Source organism: Panthera leo, chromosome C1 (genome assembly GCF_018350215.1).
Source record: "Panthera leo isolate Ple1 chromosome C1, P.leo_Ple1_pat1.1, whole genome shotgun sequence".
Classification (NCBI taxonomy): domain Eukaryota; kingdom Metazoa; phylum Chordata; class Mammalia; order Carnivora; family Felidae; genus Panthera; species Panthera leo.
The window spans coordinates 12,769,146-12,791,604 of record NC_056686.1 but is presented as its reverse complement, the minus strand read 5'-3'; positions in this window follow the sequence as shown (position 1 = coordinate 12,791,604).

Below are 22,459 nucleotides of genomic sequence, written 5' to 3'. Positions count from 1 at the left end.
AATCCTCTAAGACTGAAAATGTCACTCCCTTTTCTATAGCCAAGAGAGCGAGTCTCAGAGAGGTTATGTGACGTTCCAAAAGCTCACAGCCAGTGAACGGCGGAGTGTAGCTCCGAACCCGTTTCGTTACAGAGACTGATCCCTGGCGCCTTTGGACTCCTCCCCAGCCTACTTCTGCCTTGTCATGCAACCACTAGCACCAACCTCTCAAGCCGAGGGTGCCTCCAGTTTTCCGGAGGACGGCTGCCCGAGGAGAGATCCCGACAGACAAGCCACATGGGGCGGGGGGTGGTGGGGGGGGGCACTGGCCATGGTGTGCCTGCCACACAGACGCCGCGGCACCCGGCGCGCATTCTCAGGCTCGCCCATCCTCTCCACGCTTATCAGCCTGAGCCAGCGGTCACGCTCCCCGCGCCCCGCTGCATCATGGGCTAGGTACCCACCCACCCACCAGCTGGTTGCCAAACTCATCGTGGTAGAAGGCCACGGAAAGGGGCGCTAATTCAAAGGAAGAAGCCCTTGAGAGAGCGCTAGGTTTTGTTCACAGCATTAAGACAGCTTCAGAGAAAAGCCTTTATTGCAGACAGAAGAATATTATTTCAAAGCTATTCCCCTGGCCCATTACAGCAAAATAATAGAGCTTTAGTTTCTATATATTTGTCATGCTTAGCGCACATGTATTTCAAGTATATTTGACAGCATATAAAATTGAGGTGAAATATTGCAAAATTGGCCAATTCTTGTACATTTTAAATGTATTTCCTTTATTTGTTACACTTATTTTACATATCCAAACAATCCATCTTTGGAACTAGAGAGGCAGTAAGTGATGAATCGATACTGAGATTTTCCATGGCGAAGAGACTCTCGTTGGATGTGAAATTTCCATTTTGCCAGGCACCTCCTGGTTCCGACTACAGAGAGAAATGGCCCAGTTCCTTCATCTTCCTGGGTGGTTGCGTCTCTCAGGGGCCGGGAGCCGCGTTTCTCACGGAGGCGATGTCTCAAAACCCCTTCCCTTCTCATCTTGGCCGGGGCTGGGTTCCAGCTTTCTCTAATGATACCAGAAAGTTTTCTTGGTCTGAGCAGGAGATCTAATTAGGTAGCTAATCTAAAGATCCTAAAGTTGGAGCTCTTATCCTGGGACGTTAGGGGTCTCCCTGAAATCTTATGCCCAATTTTGAGCACTTATGAATCCTTCTGTGGCTGCAAGCGAAGGTTAAATGCCTATCTGGGCTCTGTCCTGCTGAGGAAGAGTGTTTCTCCCTTGTCTGGTCGTTCCTGGCCTCCGCTCACCCTGGGGGGAGGGGGAGGGGAGTTAACTATAGCTACATAGCCACTTACCTGGATCTTTCTAATTGGACCAGTTGCCCTCAAGGGAAAGCCCTCTGGAGTGTTGACAGGGATGAGCTCCCCCCACTAGCTGCTCAGCCACCCTCCCCACAGATGGCCACAAAACAAGAGAGCTCGGGACCCTTGTTCATACCCACCCATCAGGTGTGATAGGGGCAGGATGGAGTGGCCATTCCCTGGGGCTCGGACCACAGGACAGTAGATCTGGACCTCAGGCCCATGGGTCCCACAGGGACGCATCCCATCACCATGGTGTTCGCCCATGAAGACTCTCGTCGGTCAGTATCTTAGATGTAAGGCCATGAAGGGCAGGGCTCTGATCTTTGTACCCTGGCTCTAATCCTTTAAATGTTGGAAGGCAGTTCTTTGGGGCTGCAGAGAGCCGGCCACGTCTTTTGCCTCAGTGTTCAGCCTGGATGCAGATTCCTCCTAGGCCCGGGGTGAAATCTGCCTCGGCCTGGCTCCTTCCTCCATGCCTAGCTTCACCCAACACCCAGAATGGTCTGTTGACTGCTTATGTGTGTGCCTCCCCACCAGGTGGGGGTGGGGACTGGGGCTCTGCTGTATTCATCTCTCTGCTGGCTGTCCCTGTCCTGGCACATAGAAGGTCTTAAGATGGGTGGACAGGTGGACAGATGGATGGATGGATGGATGGATGGATGGATGGATGGAATGAATTCCTTTAAGGTTCTTTCAGGTTTCAACACATGGAAACGAGGCCTGTGAGAAAGTCTATCTTTTGTGTCACCCTCCCCAGCAAGGTGCCATCTATAAAAGCCTCATTAATACTCAAACAACAGAGAGACCGAATCAGCCATGTCCCTCTCTCCATTAAGGATGAACGCCCCTTGGGAGCACAAAGGGGGGTTAATGCATCTCTCCCCATGGCTCTTCCACAACGAATGACCCTCAGGGAACACATTAGGGAAGGCAAAGAGCTATTGATCCCCGATGAAAGGTGCCTGGAATCCCGGGCAGGCACTTCCCGGGCATAGCAGAGGAGGGACAGAGGGAAGACCCTTCTCCCCACTGTTACCAGCTAGAATCCACCTGGGATCTGGAGCCTGACATGAGGCTGGGTCCTCAGGTTCGCTGAGCTGGAAGAATCATTCCATGCAACCTCCTCCTTTTACAGATGACAAACCAGGTCCAGACAGAGTGGGTGACTTATTCAGAGCTACCCTATTGTAAATAAATGGCAAAAACAGCCCTGCCTCATCCATCCTTGTATCCACGCCTTTCGCAGTGTGACCGTGCATCTCTGCCCACCACGAGGTGAAATGTATTTTTCTCCCCCTTGGATCCGGGCTTGGCCACGTGACTTGTTTGAGCACAAAGTGCCAGAGAGGACCCAGCCGAGGCCATCAGAGCCACCCGACTGATGTGCAGCTGGCCGGACAGGTGCGTGTGCCCTCATCTCAGACGTATATGTTTCACAACAGATGGCCACTGAGGTTTTGTCATTGTTTGTTACACATCATAGAGGTAACTGATACATGCCTTTTCCACACAGTCCCTCCTCGTTACTCTCACTAGTGTGCCAGGGCACCCGCGTACCCTAAATTGGGACAATTGAAGCTACTGTTGAAGCTAACCTCCCTTCCTCTAGCCTTCTCTCCTTTCCTAATCCCTCCTCCACCATGGAGGCCTCCACTGGTGGCTCGTGGCCTCCAGACTTTTCTTCTTTCCTTCCTTTTTACTTTCTTTGTCCTTTCCCTTTTCCTTTTGCTCACACCATGTATTAAAAAAAAAAAAAAGCAAAATGAGTTTGAGCCAACATTTAGATATCAGAAGCCCTTACATAGAAATCCTTCCTTTGAAAAATCAGAAAATCCTGGGTCCGGACTCCCTGCATGGCACCGACCGTCTGGTCCTGGGAAACAGCTTGCCCTAGGAGACTGGGGCACGTGTAGTTCCTGAGTTGTGACAAGTATCCTCCCCACTCCTGTTTCCCCAACCGTAATCCTGAGCACCAGTCACCATCTACCTTATACTCTCAGCTTCCTTAGTGTAGAGAAATTCCTCTGCACACGTTTCTGTCAAAAGTTGGCAAACGAAAGCTAGACCTTGAGGGCCTCTTGATTCAAGGGAAATAAAGAGAGTGTTTCCTTGTGGAAGTGATGGATATTTCCATGTATTTAAAATGCAAACAACAGCCGGTTTCTCTCATTAATACCGGCCCCTGGAGGCATCTGGATTTTCCTCTCCAGCTCTAGACCAGACGCTTCAGACTGTGGTCCTAGTTACATTCCAGTCTTCTCTCCCCTGCCTCCACCACCCATGCACCCTGGAACCTGGGTCCCATGACCACAGGCTCTGCCCCTGCCATTATGCCTGCCCAGTGCCTCGCATGCTCAGTGGGTGATGTGTTCTTCAGACCCGCATGTTCCTTCTCACTCACCCCTGCCCAGAAAACTCGTCACCGCACCCCGAGCAGGGCTCCCATCTCTCCCTCCTACAACCCACACCACCCATTCTGGTGATGATGCCCCCACTTGAACAGCTGCCTCCTAGGCAGGGCTAAGGGTTGGGAGGCGGGCAGTGCTAGCCCTGCTGATGCACCGTCTCCATCGTCAGCCCTGCTGCAGACTTATTACCAAAAGTAGCTTTGGACTGAAATTGAATGTCCGTGATTTGCATCATTTTGCATTTCATTTGCATACCACTTTTTTTTTTTTTTTGGTCCAAAAATACTGACATTTGCTCACAATTTGCTCCTGACACTTCAGGGTTCCCAACATTGCTATCTGTGCTCCTGCCCTCTCACCTTCTGCCCACCTCTGCTGGTGCTGGCCACACCTGGAAAAACACCTGGGAATCTCAGGTTGGCTTCCAGCCTTGATGTTGGCTGAACTGGTACGTGCTGTGCCCAACGCCCAGCACAGGTCTGGGCATGCCAGGAGCTCAGCAAGAGCCAGCCTGGATGAGTGCATGCATGAATGAATGAACGGGTGTTGAAACTAGTAAGACAGAGATTGAGTGGGTGGGTGGTGAGCGCACGGTCAAAGAAGAGAGACAGGGAAGGCCCGAAGGAAAGGGATCCCAGGCAAGTGACAGCTGCAAAGGTACTCGGAATGAGAAAAGTCTGGGTCTGAATCCTGGATTCATCAAAGGGTGTGGCCCTGGGCACCTCCCTTCCTTTCTGTGCATGAATGAATGAATTACTATCCCACAGGGTTGTTAGGCAGACTGAATGTGGTTATGCCCACGGGACACTTGGCGTGGTCTGGCACTGACTAGTCGCTCACTGTGACTTCAGTCCGCCCACCCAACCTCCTGTCCTCACTGGGACACATCCACACCTGACTCACATATGATCGTCGAGACATGTGTGTTCCCGGTCCGGCACTAAATGAAACCGGGAAGGCCACTATGTATCATTCAACGGTTGGCCCGGGGACCAGCTTTGTGCCCTGAATCAGATGCTGGGGAGCCAGAGATGAAACTTGGAGTCCCATCCCTGAGATCTTTACAGCCAGGTTGGGACAAGGAGGCTACTCCTTGCACGACATAATTAGAAGTGCAAGGGGCAGTATTACGGAGCAGACCAATAGCAGACAGATGGGAGTGGAAGAGTTAGGGCTGATGTAGGGGCAAGGACAGACCTCTGGTGTCCTTCCCCTTCCCCACCCTTACCAGTCTGAGAATCACTTGGTTGACAGCCTAGATGGCCCTTAGCTCTGAAGCCACAGGGCATTGAGGAAAGTGTGTGGGCCTTAAACACAGATGGACCTCTGGGCCTGGGTTTAAAATCCCAATCCCACCGGGGCGCCTGGGTGGCTCAGTCAGTGAAGTGGCCAACTTCGTCTCAGGTCATGATCTCACTCTCTGTGAGTTCGAGCCTTGCGTCAGGCTCTGTGCTGACAGCTCAGAGCCTGGAGCCCCCTTCGAATTCTGTGTCTCCCTCCCTCTCTCTGCCCTTTCCCCACTCACACTCTGTCTCTCCCCCTCAAAAATAAAATAAAAACAAAAATAATTTAAAATCCCAATCCCACCAATGTATTGGTTAACTCTTGTTGCCCCCAAACCCAGGACTTAGAGAATTATTCATACTCACACACTTGCAGGTCTGCTGGGTATTGGTGGATCCGGGCTGACCACTTCTGGGATGCCTCAGGTCTGCTTCTTGGGCTCTCCTGGGACCTGAAGGTGAGACTGGGCATATTTGGTCACCTTCACCAACATGCAAAACAAGTCTCATGGCCAAACCCAAAGTCAAGAGTTCCCCACACAGAGACAAGGATGGGGTGAAGAGTTGAGGTCGACAAGTCAATCTACCCCCCTTCTTAATGGCTGACCTTAGGCAGGTGAATTAAACTCTCTGAGCCTCAGTGTCCTCCTCCAGAAAATGGGACTAATAATACCCACATACCATGAGATGTGTTCATAAATGATATGCTCTCCTTCCCCACCAACTCTACCCTGAGGAGACCCTGACCAGACAACCCTAACTCAGACATAAGGTCTGGGAAGCTGATATAAACACACAGCTACTATCTCATGGCAACCTGTGTTGGGGAAACCTGGTGTGTGTGTGTGTGTGTGTGTGTGGCCGTGCATGTGCGGGCACAGATGTGAGAAGTGCGTCTCTGAAAGGGAGATACTGCAAACCCTGCTCCATGATGCCACTCGGAGGCTGAAGTCACTTTCAGGGCCCAGCTCCCAGATTCTGCCCGCTGCAAAAATCATCATGTTATAATTACAAGTTAATTAAAGCAGAAGAGATCAAAGCCACTTTAGACAGATTAATGATACAGTGAGTGCCAGAAATTTCACCGTTTTATGTATTAACCACATTGTCGTTTTTATTCCACTTTTTTTCCCCTCTTTTGTGTCAGCTGAAAAGCCTTTCATATCTTTTCTCTGCCCCCCTCAATGCACGAGGAATTTGAAGTCCTAACAGCTGCGAGGAGCTGTCTGTAGAGAAGGGGCACATTCAAAGGATATCAGAAAAATCAACGAGCCTTTTAGCTTCTGACGAGAATGAAGCTGCCACCCGCCTAACCCTCCTCTACCTTAAAAAAAAAAAAGCCTAAAAAAAAATCAGTCACTAAAATCAGGCCAAAGCAAAGGGAGGAATTGGAAGCTGGACTCCCCGGCTCCTGCCTCTCCAGGGAAGCTCTGGGAGGAGAAGAATTTTTGCCACGGTGCCATCATGGTTAGGTTCCAGTGAGAACCCTCTCCTGGGTTGCAGACTGGTGACTTCTCATTGTGCCCTCACATGGCGGACAGCAGAAGGAAGCAAGCTTTCTCGTGGCTCTTAGAGGAGCACTAAATCCTATTCATGGTGGCTGCACCCTCAACTCATGGCCTCATCTAATCCTAGTTACCTCCTAATACCGGCACACTTCCGGGGTAGGGTTTCAACATATGCATTTGTGGGGGACACACACGTACAGTCTGTGACTACCACCTGTGTGAGCATGACAACCAAGCCATCAAAGTTTAGCCCGAGGGTCAAGAGTGATTCAGATAACCCCGCAGAAAAATAAATGAATAACCCACACACTCATTCACTCACCGGGTGTTTATCAAGTGCCCCCATATGCCAGGCATCGGGTTAGGGCTGGGGGTACAAGGGTGATCAGGTTAGATGTTGGATCTGCCCTCATGGTGTTTACAGTCTGGCCAGTGGGAACACACAATTTACAAGTGTATAGTGTTAGGTAATACGTAGTAGAAACACTACACCCCCTCAAATCCCAGTGGTTTAAACTGAAAGTGTGTTTCTTTTCTGCATACCGATCAATCTGTGGGTGAGATACCTCTCCTGAGGGACCCAGGCAGATGGGAGAATCTTCGTGTTCAATTTATGGTTCTTAAATTCACCCTGAACTGACAGACAGAGGGAGGCAGGAAGTAAGGAAGACCACCCAGGACATTTTTTTTTTAGCCCTTCCACATCTTTTGCTATGATGACATGGTATTCATCATGTTCACCCCTAATCTGTTGGCCAAAACTCAGTCACCTGTTGAGATGCCTGGGTGGCTCGGTTGGTTGAGTGTCCATCTTCGGCTCAGGTCATGATCTTGCGGTACACGAGTTCGAGCCCCATGTCGAGCTCTGTTCTAACAGCTCAGAGACTGGACCCTGCTTTGGATTCCATGTCTCCCTCTCTCTCTGCCCCTCCCCCGCTCTCTCGCACTCTCTCTCTCTTTCTCAAAAATACGTAAACATTAAAAAACTCAGTCAGTTGACATACCAAGTTGCAAAGGGAGCTGGGAAATACAGTATGGCTGGGTGACTTCTTCTTAGCAACTTCACCACCATATGCAAAGGATGTGGAGTCTTGGTTGAAGAGCATGCCTCTCGGCCAATACAAGTAGTCACTAGAACAGTCTATGAATGTGTAATGGGAGGACCTCATGGGTCTGTGGGTGCATACGGCAGAAGGTCTGTTTCCACCACCTGTTATTCTGTAACAAACAACCCCCACAGAGTGGATTAAAATACAAATTTGTTATTATCTCCCCAAGTTCTGTGTGTTGACTGGGTTCCACTGGGCAGGGCTCACTTGGGTCTGTCATGCAGCTGCCGTGTGTCCCTGATGCTCTTCATTCACATGTCTGACACCTCACCTGGGATGGTGAATCATGGGTGGCCAGATAACTCTCTCCCCAGGTGCCAAACTGACCTTCTTCACAGCTTGGTGGTCTCAGAGTAGGGAGAGTTTTTGCGTGGTAGCAGGCTTCCCCTGGGTAAACACTCTAAACATCTAGGTAGAAGTTGCAAAGCTTTTTTATGACCTGGCATTGAAAGTCCCAGACTGTCACTTCCATAGCATTCGATTGGTAAGCAAGTGAGGAGGGCTAGCCTGGATTTAGCTTTTTCTAGTTCTTAGTGTTCTATGATTCTTTCTCAGATAATAGCAAGGCTTCCAGAAGATGAATCTGGCTGCAGTGTACAGAGTAGGTTGGAAGATAACAGGGAGACACCTAGCTTGTCTTACCGTTGTATTTTTTGTGCATTCTAAAACTTCCCACTCACCTCATCACCCACCCCCCTCCATCATCAGGGGAATTTAGGGTTTGACTCTTCATACAAGCTGAGTCTTATGGAGCCTTTCACACCTGGAAACACTTTTGTGATGGGAAGATCCCTAAGATCTACACAGGGGTGTGAAGACATCTGTGGAGTACAGTTGCCTTTCTCTTCAGTGAGACCATTGCAAGCAAGTCAGCACCATGGTCAGCGCTGAAAGTGGGTCAGTACCACGGTCAGCGCCCATCCCATTTATGACTGCGGGTTTAGCTAATTTGGAAATTCTGGTGCTGTCAGCTGGAGGGTGGGAACAAGCCTCTCTCAGGGAGCTCTAGGTCTGAGAAGGAAACTCATATCCTGTTTTGGGGCGGGGGGTGGGGTGTAGGAGAAGAGAGCACGCTAAGACTCTAGTCTGGTGCAGTACGTGGCAGACAGACTTGCAAAAATCATGACACATGAGAGTTAAGGCAGGGGTGGAGAGAGTGGTAAAAAGGGGACTGACATTTACTTAACACCATGCTAGGCACCAAATAGATGGAGTTCTCACTATAGAAGGTCGATATTATTATGCCTGTTTTATAGGTAAGGACTCGAGGGTCGGAAGAGCAAAGCAGCTCCCCCCAGATCTTATAGCTGGTTAGTGCAAGAGCCAAGGCTTGGACCCAGTCCATCGGAATCCAGGATCCGTATCCTTTTTTGGCCAATCCATAAGACCCTTGGAGGCCAGGCAGCATGCTAGGGTATGACACTCAGCAGGGGCTTGGTAAATGCCAAATTATCGCGAGAATGACTAAAAGCATCGTGCGTGGATTGGGTGAGTGTGCAAACAGCTTGGCGGGGGGGGGGTGTGTATGTCACCATGAATTTAAATGCTGGACTACGGAGGAACATCAGGTGGTCTTGAGCCCTCTGTCCTCCCGAGGGAGTGGACCGTCTCGCCCAGGTCACGGGGTGAATTGAGCTGAGGGGTTCACCCTGTAGCATACGGGATTCGTTAAACCTCCCATCCTGTCCCGCACAAGCTCTGCCTGACTTGACGGAAGGAAGTCTCCTTCTCACCTGTGGGCTCAGGTTGGGGAGTCGGAGGCAGCACACTCTCTACCCTCCGTGGATCATTTGCTTGGCAAACAGCATCATGAAGCCATCAGTGGCATCTCTGACAGGCGTGGACATGCCCAGACCCACGAGGGCAAATTTGTGCCTGGGATCATGTTCTGAGTTCGTCTGGCATTAAGAAAAAGACACAAAGGCTCCTTGAAGACGGAACATAGAAGGAGGGAAAGGGGCTCTTCAGTTAGACCTGAGGGAGATTCTCCCAACAACAAGAATTGTCCAGCTCCAGGGTGGTGGGAAAACCTCACTCGAGAGCAGATGCCTGCGGAGAAAGCAGGGAAGTGTTAGGGGGCCATTCTAATGGAGACCTGTGGGAAAACAGACGGTTTGCCAGGTGCCATTCATCAGATCCTCGCATGTCAGAGCTGGAAAGGTCTTTAGAGAGAGCATTTCTTAGACTGACTTTCCCCTTTGCACATAGAGCTTCTGAGGCCCAGGGAAGGGTCGGGAGACACCAAGGTGAGACACCAAGGAGGGGCCAGCTGGGGAATTAGAACTCACTTGTCTCGCCCCCTGTCCCAGGCCAGGCACCAGACAAGAGTCCTCTCCGTGCCGCCTTGCTCTGATCGTTCCCCCCTCAGCTGTAGGATTTTCCCACAGACTAAAACCATTTTCGTATATCCAATTTCATGAACCACTTCAAATCTAGTCCGCTGCTGGCCCTGGGGCCCTCCAGTGAAGACACAGTAAAGAGGCTTTTTATGAATGGGATTCAGTGGCACACAAAACTGATAGACTATAAGACTCCTCGAGGACAAGGGGCTCTAGCTCCCTCGAAGCTCTATTTTTTTTCTTGTATTTTCAAGACACTGGACTCTGGAGCCAGGTGACCTGGATTTGAAGCCTGACAGCCATTTTCTGGCAGAATGACTTTGGGCAAATTACTCTGACTTCATTCCCTGTGTGTAAAATGAGGATAATGTTATTAACTGCTCCCTCAGAGGTGAGATAAAACAAGTTTGCGCTTGTAAAACATTTGGAAGAGTGACTGGCATATAGTAAGTGCTCAATAAATGTCAGCCAGTGTTACCAGCATGGCGGGATGGAGGTGAGGTCAGGGGAGGCTGGCTCCACGGACACCTGACGCTGGCTAGGGATGGAAAACTCTTGGTCCAGCTCAGTCAGGTAAGGTTCACTGTATGGCCTTGGGCAAGCAGCCTCAAGGAAGTAACCCAAGCCTCAGTTTCCCCATCTGGAAAATGAAGCAATGATACCAAGAAATCCCTCACTTGCACTCGCAGCTCTAAGGCTCTGGGAGTCAGTGGTTGTGATCCCTGGTACTGTGATTGGAGTTCAGCTCAATGCGCCCTGTTTTATGTTCCTCACCCTGATACAGAAGCATTGAATCTCCTTCCTTACATCTATTCTGTTCTTTTCTATCCCATTCTAAGGGATTCGTTCATGGATCCCAGAGCCGGGACAGCCAGGCTGAGTCATCAGAGCTAACCCAGATGTCAAGACAGAAAGCTTGTCTGAGGGTCCCTGGGCTGGCCACTCTCTGACCATGACCCTCCCCTGGGTCCTGCCATCCATAGTCAGGTACGAGTTGCCCTGGCCCCTGAGCCTGGAGATGGTGGGCACCCTGTCGGAGAGGCAGAGCAGACGCTTCCCTAAGTGATGGACGGGGAAGCCCTGTGCCAGCTGTTCCCTTCATCTGAGCCGGAGTGGATCTGACAGTCTGGGAGGCAAGGAAGAGGGCTGTCCCTTTCCCAGCTGGCCCGGCATGAGATCAAGGGACAGGACTGTCAGCATGAGTTTGGGAAGTGCCACTAGACTGCCTCAGACAAGGACTTTGGGGACCTACGGGGGGTGGGGTTCAGAACAGCCTTCTCTTCCTCCTCCCCTCTGTGCTTGCTCGGGCAGAGCCCACCTGCAGATATGGGCTGCACAGAAGGCACAGGCTGGGAATGAAGCAGGCCAGGCGCATCCCACCCCCCGCCCCTTCCTCAGCCGTATGGCTTTGGGTAGGTCATGCCCTTCTTGGAAGCTCACTCTCTTCATCTATAGAATGGGGGTCCTCCTAGGACCTGCCTTATCGGGTTTGGGGAAAGCCCAGAAGAGAACACACAGCAGCCAATACTTACGTGCTCTCACAATATGCCAGGCTCCGCTCTGGACACTTTGCATATATGCTTTATTTCCCACAACCACTCTTTCAAGTTGACACAGAGAGGTTAAGTGACTTGCTCAAGGGAACACAGCTGGTCAGAGCAGAGCCTAAGCGATCTGGCTCCAGACTCGACGCTCAGCTGCGCTTCCGGGGTGAGGGTTTCTAGCACAGACTCTGTAGAAGCTTGATCAATATTCACTCTCCTCTCCCTTCCCCTCCCTGATGACAGAGCAGGGCTGTTCTAGGGAGGGAGGCTGTGGTCAGCCCTGCGGCAGGAGAACAAAAGAGCAGAGACGTTCTGGAAAGCTGCCTCTCAGACTGGGCTTCAATGACACCGAAGAAATGTCAGCAGCAACCCGGAGCCTTCTCGAGCCACCCTGGACTGAAACAGTTCAAACCTCCATAACTTGAGGGGAAATGTTTCTCCAAGCCCATGAGAAGACAGAAGCTTTGCATCCTGAGCACGTCGCCAGGTGCGTCTGTTTCAAACACCTCCCAGAGCCCGACCCTCATAAACCACATCACCAGCCAGGACGTCACCTGGGCCTGTGCTCTGGGGCCCCAGCAGCTTTTGAGGGCTAACCCCCTCAAGGTTAAATTCAGTCCAGACAGAGTAGCAGACTCAAGGAGGGGAGTCAGTGGGGGCTCCCAGCCAGTGGCAACAGGTGACATATTTGCTCCTAAAGAGACATGCCATGAACTCCTCTAGGGAGAAAGCAAACCACTGCTGTCCCTGAGGCCCCAGAGCCTGGGAGCCAACTGTGCGACCCAACCCTGGGCTGTGGGAGGGGCCGAGGGTGACCGCCCTGGCCCACCTCTGGGCTTGGTCACCTACTAGTTCTGTAACTGGGTCTGCAGGAGGATAACGATAGCTGATATTTATTGATACCTGTGCCCAGCACAGTGCCCAGCACTTTGGGTGTATTCATTCATTCACCTGACTCAACAAGCATGGGCATAGGTGCTACCATTATTCCCACTTTACAGATAAGGACACTAGGCCCAGAGAGACCAAGTGACTTGTCCAAAACCACAGCACTAGGAAGTGGTAGAACCGAGGTGCAAACTGAGGCTGCACAGCTCAGGGGCCACTGTCCCTAACAACTGTCTCCACCTACCACACTAGTCAGGAGACCGTGGGCCGCGGACAGGGCTGGCTTTGCAGGCGAGCAACCCTCGTGGGCACACAGGGCCTAGTTTACTGCTCTGCCCTTGCCATCGTGACATCAGTGCTTTCTTTTCTAGGCTTATTTATTTATTTTGAGAGAGAGAGAATCCCAAGCCACCTCCGCACTGTCAGCGTGGAGCTTGAGCTCACAGAACCGTGAGATCATGACCTGAGCCGAAACCAGGAGTCAGACGCTCAACCGGCTGAGCCACCCGGGCGCCCCTTGAAATGAACAGTTTTTGAACGTGGAGTCTGACGTTTCCGTGGCGCCCTGGGTTCTGCAAACTAGGTAGCTAATTTGGCCTCCTGATGTCAAAGTGATTTTGCAGGGTAATGGCGAGATTCAGGAGCAGGGACGCAGCCCCTGGCCCAGGGGCACGGTTGGCGTAGCTGTGAAGCCAAGGAATGGAATCCCCACACGTGCACCCTGCTCGAGGCAGGCAGTGTGCTCCTGCCCCACACGAGCTGGCAGACCGGCGTGCGGGCGAGCACACGCTCACAGCCCTCACCCCAGCACGGCTTTGCTCCCCCCCGCAGGGTGTCACGTGGGTGCCCGTGAGGAGTCAGCCCACTTCTGGCTGCAGGGCACCTCTCAGGGACACTCGCACGGCCTCTCATGGTGGCCTCGAGCTCCGCGGCAGAAGATGACGCCGTTCCAGGTCACAGGGTCGAGGCGCCGAGTGCCGCGACACAAACCCAAGGCTCCCACCTGCAGCCCAGGCTCTCTCTGGCCACGCCCCGGTCACACCCCTGCCACCCTGCCTCCCTCTGTCCCAATGTCTGCCCGGGAAGGCAGACGGGGTGATGTGGCCCCCAGGCTCTGAGCCCGCACCGGGCTGTCTGTCTTAGCAGGAGTGTGTGACAGCGGACGGACGAGGGGGGACGGGTGCCGAGGACACTGGCCGTCACTTACCCACCTATTTATCTGCCTGCCTGGCAACCTGCCTGTCTGCCTTTCCTTCTGTCTTGGATTTATTTATCTGTCAATCTATCTCTCTGTCTGTCTTTTCATCTATCACCTGTCTCTGTGTGTCAGAGCTGCCCACGCCCCTCACTTGCTCGCCTGCTTCCCGAGGGAATCCTAATGCTTTCGCAGCCCCCGAGGGCTCTCTCCTTCCTCCCACAGCCGGTAAGGCTCCACCCTGGCCCCGGAACTCACACCTGCCCCTGACGCTGCGCTCCAGAGAATCCTACCATCTCGTAGCAAAGTCATCATGATCACAAACAGCCTGGGGGACCCGGCACCCACCCCGCACAGGCCCTGCACTCCCCTCTTTTCCCTCAACAAACATTTTCCGAGCACCTGTCATGAACCAAGCCCCGCAATTAGGTCCTGATGGGTTAGGATGTCAGATAAGGCAGCCAAGGTGCCTGAAGAAATGAGTTTCTACTCTGGGCCGAACATAGAAGATATCCTCATTCACGTGTGAGAGCCCAGGCTTGGAGAGGCTAGGTGACATGTCCCAGGTGGCACAGCCAGCCAGTGAGGGACACAGCTGCACCACACCCTGGTCGGCTTTCTCCCCGAGTCAGTCGTTGATGGGCAGCTTTGCCCAGAGAGGCCCTACAGAGCCGGGGAGGCAGGAAGGCAGGATGGAGTGGGGCCGTGCCCTTAGCTCCTGGCCGATTCGGATCTGCCCCCAGGACCATGCACCCCATCAGCTAAACCTCCCTCCTCTCAGCCAGCGGTTTCGTGGGACCTTGCTGCCCACGCACGTCTTGCAAAAACACGCTCGGGAAGGAGGGCTGCGTGGCCCCAGTACCTCCCCAGAGGCGAGCCACAGGCCTGGGGGTGGAGAACGGCCTCAAGTGGCAGTGATGTGGAGGGGACAGAGGTCATCTACAGCACCGCACTCCTGTCCTGGCACCTCAAAGAGAGAGAGAGAAATCTTTACTGAAACGTTATCTGGCAGCTGATTCCTTCTAGAGCAGCGGTCAGCAGCCTTTCTGTAAAGAGCTGGCAGGAAACATTTTCGGCTTTGCAGTCACGCGGGATCTATTGCAAAGACCCACTCGGCCCCGCACGGACGACCCGGACGCGAACGGGGGTGGCCATGTTCCAGGGGTCTTTCGTTGACAAAAGCGGGCCCCTTGGGCTGCGGTTTGCTGACCCCCAGTTAACAGCAACAATGATCATAAGGAGAGCTGACATTTATTAAGCACTTACTGTGTACCAGGTCAGGTCTCATAATAACCTGAGAAAGTTGGGACTATCGTTCTCTCCAAGTTTACAGTTGAGGAAACTGAGGCACAGAGACGCTAGGTAAGTCACTTGCCCGAGGTACCCTGGCCAGTAAGTGGCCGAGACGGTCGGAAAGCTCTATATCCACACATCCCGTTGCTCAGAAGCTTGGCATCATCTCCTCTCATACCCCACATCGGACCCACCAGCAGATTCTACGGCTCTGCTTTTAAAATAATTTCCTGCCTCCGGGGCACCTGGGTGGCTCAGTCGGTTAAGCGTCTGACTCTTGATTTCTGCTCAGGTTGCGATCTCACACTTGTTGAGTTCGAGCCTCCCATCGGGCTCTGCTGACCGCAAGGAGTCTGTTTGGGATTCTCTCTCCCTCTCTCTCTGCCCCTCCCCCACTCACTTTCTATCTCTCTCAAAATGAAATGAAATGAAATGAAATAAAATCTTCCCAACTCTGAAGGCGACTCACCCCCCCCCCACCCCTGCAAGCAATCCAAGTCTGAACCCCCATCACCTCTCACCTGGCTACTGCAACAGCCCCTCCCCCCCCACCCCCTGCAGTCTGTTCTCCACGCAGCAGCCTGAGACACCCTTTAAGAACACGTTACTGCACTATATGGGTTAGTTATCATGACACTCCTCCGCTCAGCACCTTGCAGTGACAATAAAAGCCTGGTCCTCACTCACCACGGCTCAAATGCGGCAGGATCTGTCCCCACCCCTCTTACGTCTCCCCCAATTCCCTCTGCTTCAGCTCCAGGGGCCTCCTCACTGGTCCTGGAACACATCAGCATTCTTCTGCCCCAGGGCCTTTGCACTGGCTGTTTTCTCTGCCTGGCATGTTCCTCCCCAGGCAGCCACAGGGCGACTCACTTAACTCCTTCGAGTCTCCACTCCGATCCCACCTTCCCAGTGAGGCCCCCCTACCTGAACTCCCCCTGCAATTCTGCAACTCACCCTTTTGCTCCTCACTCCTGCTCCCCTTACCTTGCTCTACTTTGCCCTCCCCCATAACACAGATTACCTCCACCACATGACAGAATTTAGTTATTTGCTGCTTTTATTGGCCTGTCTTTCTCCACTAGAATAAAACTTCCCAGGGAAAAGTATGGCTTGCTGTATTGCTGATGCACCCCAGCCCCTCCCGCAGTGCCAGTCCACAGAGGGCACTCGATGTTTGTTGAATGGCTCGTGAACCCGGCCTAAGCCCTCCTTATCCAGTGCTTGCTATTTCCTCAGACTCTGCGTGGAGATAAAGAGCTGAAGGAGACACATGTCAAGGACACAGAGAATCCACCAGACTGCAGATTCTAGCACCTGAACAGGAGTTGCCACCTTAGCTGGACCTGGACGAGCTCAGAATAAGACAACATCGCTTGGGGGTTCGTATTTGAGCACACGCGCCAGGCCGGTCCTCAGGGAATAGGTCATTTGCCTCCACGGGAGCCCTTGCCTTACTCCCAGAAAGAACAAACCAGGAAGAGAGACTCCCCGCTCCCTTCACACAAAATAAAGCTGAAGAAATCCAAGGAGCTTCTGGCGACCTGCAAAAGGGACTCTCTCCAGGGACTTCAGGACGATGAGAGGGCCCTCTCTCCAGGGACGTCAGGATGATGAGATGATGCAACTTGGTTAGAGCCAAGCTGCCAGCTCTACCTGGCCACTAGGACCAGAAGGCATGACAGGAAAACGTTCGTGACTCCTGAACAGGCATTTTTGCCTAAGGCCGACGTGGATCCCAGCCTCGGGCACGTTCGGAATGGCAAGCTCATTTAACTGCTTAATTCCCGGGCCCCTGGGTGTAGCTCTGGCCATCACCCGAGCCCTGTTAATGACCCACTGGGTTGCCTTGGACAAATTGCCTCACCTTTTTGGGCTTCGACTTCCCTAACTCTAAAGTGCTCTTTAGGACCCCATCTACCAGGGACAGTCTGTGGTTTTGGGGCTGCCTATCCAATCCACCCCCAATAACCTGCTACGAATATTAACTCAAGCAGGGAAAAGAGAGAGGGAGGAGATTCCCTGCATCACGCTTTGGCTACAGAAGCAGGCAACTCCGTCTGAATTCTGTCTCCGTCCCTTGCCAGTGACACAACTCTGCCCCCTCGGCGTCAGCTTCCACATCTGTAAAATGGGGATAGCAATTCACCGTAAGGTCATCAGAATTAGGCAAAATGATGTGAGTTAAGGGCAGACTGGAGGTGGGTAGCTATTATTATTATTACAAAGAGATAGGGGTGTCCAGCAGAGGTTAAGAGTGTTTCTCAGGCTTAAAAGAGTAGCGATGACCTTGGATTTCAACCTGGGGGGAGAACGCTAATGTGCTTGCCCTTGTGGCTCTAAGAAGACACACACGCTACAGTGTTTTTATTTGGAGACTCAAGGAGGCAACGTGGTAAAGTAAGGCACGGCGTCCGCAATGCTTTGCACTCTGTCAACTCAGTGCAGCTGCAATGACGTTTCCCAGCAACCCCCTTTCTGTAGTCTGGGAATGAACCTTAAGGATACTGGATCAGAGTAGCAAAAAATACGGTGCTGGATTAGGCCAAATTCATTGACGTGGGTGCAGGAAGCAGTCTGGATTCGTGGCATTAGCTCAAGCAGCTGGGACTGGCTCTAGCTGTTTGTTTGGTTGATTGACTAAAACCTGGACACAAAGGCGGCCCACACTAAATCAAGTTCTGACACCAGCATTTCCCCTGGTAGATTGTAGAGGGAAGGATCCCAAGGCTTAGGGACCTCGGAATGCTGAAACGGATTTATCACGCCAGACCTGCTCTCCCACCCCCGACAGGTGCCGCCTGCCATGTGAACTACTCTGCCATTGGTCTGTGTGACCCAGAAGATCTGATGGTGCTTGAAGGGTCTGTGGCAGATGGGGATATCGTACGAGACTTAGGCAGGCCCCGTTGGTGAATAATAGCACAGGCCCTCAAGATTTCATAGAAAAGCCACGCTACTCTCTGGAGAGAATTGTTCTCTTTCTGAGAAGTGGCTTCTGGATTGCTATTGGGCCTTGCTGCCCACCGAAAGCTTGATCACAGGCCCCAAGTTAACGTGCCTTCTGAGCTGCCCATCAGTGAACCGAGTGTTGTCTGAGCAAACAAACCATAAAAATGAGCATTTATGGCAACAGTTTCATTATCAAATGGAAATGGCATCTATCATGTCAGCTCAAGCGGCTCAAGGAGACTCACGTAAGTCACCTGGGCAAGTACCGCGAATGCCCGTCTCTCCTGCTCGTGCTGCATAACTTCCTGTCTCTTGACCCACACCTGGGGCCTCATGTGGAACTCCTGGACCAATTGACCAAAGAAGAAAAACAGTGGTTCTGGTTTACAGAAGGTTCTGCACATCATGCTGGTACTACCCAAAGGGGAAGCACTCCAGCCCCAGTCGTAAAGGACTCCTACCAGTGGCAGAACTTTGAGCAGTGAGCCTGATTGCTTACTTAGCCTAGAAGGAGAGGGGACCACAGGTATGAGTCTACCCTGACGTGTGGGCCATGGCTAATGGTTTGGTTAAATTGTCGGGCGCTTGGAAGAAACATAATTGGAAAATTGGTGCAATGAGGTCTTGGGGAGAAGCACATGGCTAGAACATGCTGAATCAGCAGATTGGATGAACGTATCTATGTTTGTGCTAACGTGCATCAGAAAGCCACTTTTGTAGAGGGGGACTTTAGTAAGTGAGTAGGCAAAGTGATCCATTTTGTGGACTTCAGCCAAACTCTTTCCCAAGACCTCCCCATCATTACCTGTGGGCTCATGAACAAAATGGATGGAGGTTATGTCAGGATTCAGCAAACTGGACTTTTGCTCATCAGGGCTGATCTAGCTGCAGTCACTGCTAAGTGCCCAAGTGGCAACCCCAGAGTCCAACACCAAACCCCCTGTAGGGCACCATACTTTGTTCTCCTTTGCTTATCTAGACCTTACTCTGGATAAGGACTTGCCTTCCCTATGCGTGGTGTTTCTGCCAAAACCACCATTGGGGGACTAATAGAATGTTCTATTCCTCATAGCATACCACACAATTTTGCTTCTGACCAAGTGAATCGTTTACAGCAAGTAGAGTGTGGCCGTGCGCCCACGTTCAGCCAATTCACTAGTCTTACCATGATTTTCATCACCTTGAAGCAGCTGGTCTGACAAAATGGCAGAATGGCCTTTTGAAGACTTGGGGATGGCACCAGCCTTATGACAACATCTTGCAGGGCTGGGTCAATATCCTCCAGAAAACAGTCTATGCTCTAAAATCAACAACCAATACATGTGCTATTCATCTCACAGCCTAGATTCCCAGGCTCAGGAATTGGGGTGGAAATAGGTGTGGCTCCTCTTACTGCCATCTTATACAATTTACTAGCAAAACTTGTGCTTTCTGTCCCCGTGACGTTAGGTCTGTTGGTCCAGAGATCTTAGTTCCCAAAGGAAGAATGCTTCTACCACGAGACATAACAATGGTCCCTTTAATTTGGAGTTGAGATTGCTGTCTGGCTACCTTGGGCTCTCGATACCAAAGAATTGACAGGCACAGAAGTGGGTCTCCATACTGGCTACAGTGATTAATTCTGAATATCAGGGGAAATTGGGTGGCTACTATCCAGTGGGGATAAACAGGAAGATGCCCTGAATTCAAGAGATCCCCTGAGGCACCTCTAAGTATTCCCTTGTCCTGTGATACAAGTAATTAAAAAACACAATCACCTTTCAATAAAATTTAAAAAGTTGAATCACTGTTGAACACCTGAAACTAATACAATACTGTATGTGAACTATACTGGAATTAACATAAAAACAAACCCAAATAAACAAACCAACAAACAAAACACAACCACCCATTATAGGTAGGACAGCTAAAGGCCCAGACCCTTAAGAAATGAAGTTTGAGTTACCCCAGCAGGCAGGAAACCATGATAAGCCAACATTACTACTGAGGACAAATGGAATATGAAATGAGCAGTGGAAGAAGGAAATTATAAATATCAGTTATAATCACATACATGACCTGTTGAAGAAAGGAGAAAGATAACAGATGGAAGTATTTCTTCCTTATTTGGAATGACAATTTTTGTGTGGGTGTTAATTAATTCTCTCCCCGCCCCCATTCTTATTCCCCTACCATCTAGCATAAGATTTGTTAACAGTTGCTAAGTTACCATTCAGTATTTAAATGATAGGCTGTCTGTGAAGGAATGTGACCCACCTACAAAAGGTATGAACATCCCTCAAAGATAAAGGAGCTTTGTATCTTCTTCGGGGAAAAAGGTTAGCGTGCTATCAGTCGCACCAGGGATAGCTCTAATCTATTAGCAAGAAGCATGATTTTGCTCTGATCTACAGCCTGAGATGGTAATTCCCATCTAAGTGTTTCTCTTGAAGGAGAGCCTGCAGGTGAAACCTGAGAGTAAGTAAAGTATGAACGGGGCAAGGGAAAAAGCTAAATAAAGAGGTGGGTTCAGCTGAAGTCTAGCTTCTATCCCATGGAGTTCTGGAGGGTGAAAGACACTGCAAAATTGCCCCATCTTGAGAGAAGAGGACCAGTGCTGTGCACCCATTACCCACCAGCTATTTCCTAGAGGAATCCCTGGGGGTTGGGGTAATCTTTCAGGTATTTCCCGCTGAAATGACTCCCAGAGGCCAAGGGCAATTCTCTGGGAAAGAGGACAGCTGTGTTAGAAGTCAGCCCTCACGGTAGCTGGGATGGGTGTGCTGGTCTGGTAAAGAGGACCTGGTAAACATCATCTACTGAATATTTTTCATATTAGAAGACCCGGATTCAAATCCTGACTCCACTACTTAGTGGCTATGTGATTTGGGCTAAGTTTTGCCAATTCTCTAAGCCTCGCTTTCTCAGCTGTAACATGTGACTAATAATAATGCATGACATACATAAAGGTGCTTATCACACCTTTATGCTGAGCACGTCGTAAACACTTGGTGAATGTTACTATTATTGAAATTATTATGAATAATAATAGTTTAATGAGTAGGAGTCATAAGTCTGGGCTCTGCTCCCAGTTCTGCAAACTACTGCTCTCCTTTTTCTGTACAGTACGATGGAAATAACTGGGTAACAGTACCAGTGTTCCCTACCATGAAGGGTCTTTGGGGCAGAATAATGCCCCTTCCCTAATTCCTGGAACCTGTGAATATGTTACCTTATATGGAAAACAGGACTTTTCAGATCTTGAGATGGGAAGATTCTCCTGGATTCTTCAGGTGAATCCAACATAACCACAAGGGAGACAGAAGAAGCAGGGTCTGTAGTAGGAGGCAGGAGACAGGAAATGAAAGCAAGAGGCTGGGGTGATGGAGGAAGAGGTCATGAGCCAAGGGAAGCAGGTGCCTCCAGAAGCAAAAAAAGGCAAAGAAACATGCTTTTGCTCAGAGCCTTCAGAAGGAATCAGCCCTGCTCAGACCTTGACTCTACCCCAGTGAAACTGATTTCAGACCTCTGATCTCCAGGGCTGTAGGAGAATTAATGCACATCGTTTGCAGCCATTAGGTTTATGGACATTTATTCCAGAAGCCACAGGAAGCTAATGTGTGATCCCATGAGACAATGCGGCAGTGACCACAGGACCCATGTATCACTTCGGCCAAGGCACTAGGCTCGGGTCATGAAAACTCAGAAAACAGGCTGGTAGGATTGCAAGAAGATGGTACTGGCGTGTGCAGAATCACGGGGGGAGGCAGTGCCCAAGCCAAGCCTGAATTAGAGAGAATTTCACAAAGACTGTGTAGGCTCTGAAATTACAGAAACCTTTTGAGTCCCTTCCCACCATTTACATATCCTCCTCAACACACCACTGGAACCACCCACACCCATATGACAGACTCGGGGAGCTGGAAGAAGAGGGCACATCGACCTTTCCGCTGAGACGTCTTTCCTCAGTGTTGAATATTTCAAGTAGGACAAACCAGACTCCTCTATGCCCTGGATCAAACCACAGGGGTCCTAGCTATAGATTAAATATGCCCAAAGTGACAGAGGGGACAGGCCTCGTTCACTCAGACCCTTCCTTCTAGAAGGCTGGGACCAGGCCATTTGGAAGTGCGTTTGATTAGCAGAGGAAATAAACTTTATTAGCTGTATAACAGCAAGGACAAAAGGGTCCATCAAAGCACCCGCACCCCTCCACAAGACTTCAGCCAGGAGTTCAGGAAGTCTGAATGTTATCTGTTTGCTCAAATGTCACTGCTAATATGACTTTAATGTTAGGCCTCTTTTTTTTAATGTTTATTTATTTTTGAGAGAGAGAGACACAGAGCGTGAGTGGGGGAGGGGCAGAGATAGAGAGGGAGACACAGAATCTGAAGCAGGCTCCAGGCTCTGAGCTGTCCGCACAGAGCCCGACGCAGGGCTTGAACTCACGAGTTGTGAGATCATGCTCTGAGCCAAAGTCAGATGCTCAACTGACTGAGTCACCCAGATGCCCTAATGTTAGACCCCTTTATGATTAAGGACAGTATAACTTGGGCACCTGGGTAGCTCAGTTGGTTAAGCGTCCAACTTTAGCTCAGGTCATAATTT